We start from the raw sequence: 2,055 nt of genomic DNA on the forward strand, positions 1-2,055 counted from the left end.
AATTTTCTCTTCTGAAAAATGCAGGTTTCCTCTTCAAACTATCAAGTATTTAACCCCTCAAGATTCTTCAGCACCTAGACTCTACGGTCTTCCAAAAATCCACAAGGAATCAGTGCCTTTGCGCCCTATTGTCAGCAATATTGGGGGACCTACCTACCAGTTAGCCCGCTATCTCACCAAACCCCTCCAGAAACTTACTGGTCTCAATGATTCCCATATCAAGAATTCAACGGATTTCGTGAATAAGATCACAAAAATCAAGATGAATACTAATGATATCCTGGTGAGTTTCGATGTAGTCTCACTGTTTACTAATGTTCCAGTCCAGGATACTTTAAACGTTATCAAGAATTCCGAGGAAATTCCTGCTAACCTCTTCCCACTAATAGAACACTGCTTAACTTATTTTCAGTTCCAAGGAGAGTTTTTCGAACAAACCTCTGGAGCGGCGATGGGATCTCCTATATCTCCTATCATTGCAAACATCTTTATGGAACATTTTGAGAATGAAGTTTTGAGGAACGCACCACTGAAACCATCCACATGGTTTCGGTATGTTGACGATACTTTCGTAATTTGGAATCATGGCAGGGAAACTCTTTCTCAGTTTCTCGGGTTTCTCAATTCACAACATCCCAGTATTCAGTTCACAATGGAAGTGGAACAAAATAATCAAATATCCTTTCTGGATGTGCTAGTCCAAAAGAACCAAGATGGTACCTTAGGTCACCAGGTCTACCGAAAACCAACACATACGGACCGATATCTACATGCAACCTCTCATCATCATCCCTCGCAAAAGAATTCTGTCATAAATAAGTTCATTGGTTTACAGAGTGCTCACAATTTCGGCTCCATTCCGGAAGCTATACCTAGACATTATGCATACAATTATATGTAATTATACAGGATTATCGAAAAGTATCGGACCCCCCTAATATCTTCAGTTAGAATGCATTTTGGAGAAAATATCCAGTAGCAAAGTTGTATGGTTTCAAACGGGGAGTAAAATGATGACCTGGACTTTGACCTTGACCATGTTCTTCAAGGTCATTTTACGGTCAACCTTATTTTTTAAAATAGAACCACCTACATTTTATTGCATATTCTTATAGCTTATCTCGAGAGCTTTCCAAAACGCTAGAATAAAACATTTTTTCATTAAGTACTTTTTAAATTATAAAGGTTTGAAGTTAACAATTTGTTAAGTGGCGTGCGGGTCCGGCCAATTAAGACGAATTTCATTCCAATTGGTCGGTTTGGGCAAAATATTTAATTCTATCAAACAATTCACAACAAATGTTCAAATTGTTGCCTTTCAACAGCCTGGCAATGTTGATGTTTGGGACAATCAATTGAAGCGCAATGGCTTCTTTTGTTACAGAAAAAATTTTTGGGACTGTTTGTTTTCGTCCACGAGGTGACTGCTGCTCGCTAAGAAGAAGACAGCACTGCATGAAAGATTAAAATGAGTGATCCGTATTGTTTGCTTAAGAGCTCGTACATTGGTGCCTGCGAGAGTAAGAGAATAAAGATCGACCCCGCCAACTCTTTCGGGCAGATTCCCGCTAACGCCTTCGTACATCATGCATTCGAACAGCTTCTCGCGATTACTTTCGGGCAGTATTCCGCCGTAGCCTACTAGCGTCACCGCTTGAAGCCGTACAACTTTGCTATTGGACATTTTTCCAAAATGCATTTTTACTGAAAATATTAGGGGAATCCAACACTTTTCGATTAATGTATTTTCTTTAAACCAATTAATTGGTCTCATTATTCCGCGCACAAAAGGTTATTAAGGTTATGATTACTGAAAACTAAATAATATTTTACAAGATATTTTACATTTTGTGTTAAAAAATTGTTAATTTCAAACCTTTATAATTCAAAAAGTACTTAATGAAAAAATGTTTTATTCTAGTATTTTGGAAAGCTCTCGAGATAAGCTATAAGAATATGCAATAAAATGTAGGGGGTTCCATTTAAAAAAATAAGGTTGACCTTGAAATGACCTTGAAGGACATGGTCAAGGTCAAAGTCAAGGTCATCATCTTA

The 2,055-nt window shown here is 37.7% G+C and overlaps 1 long non-coding RNA gene across 2 annotated transcripts in view; it reads left to right on the forward strand.

The window, feature by feature from the left end:
• Positions 1-2,055, forward strand: part of LOC116849392 — a 10,557-nt gene that overhangs the window by 5,485 nt on the left and 3,017 nt on the right. The gene's annotated exons all lie outside the window — the stretch shown is intronic.

The sequence above is a fragment of the Odontomachus brunneus genome, unplaced genomic scaffold (genome assembly GCF_010583005.1).
Source record: "Odontomachus brunneus isolate Ranch 3 - 2012 unplaced genomic scaffold, Obru_v1 Obru_scaffold_114, whole genome shotgun sequence".
Taxonomy (NCBI): Eukaryota; Metazoa; Arthropoda; class Insecta; order Hymenoptera; family Formicidae; genus Odontomachus; species Odontomachus brunneus.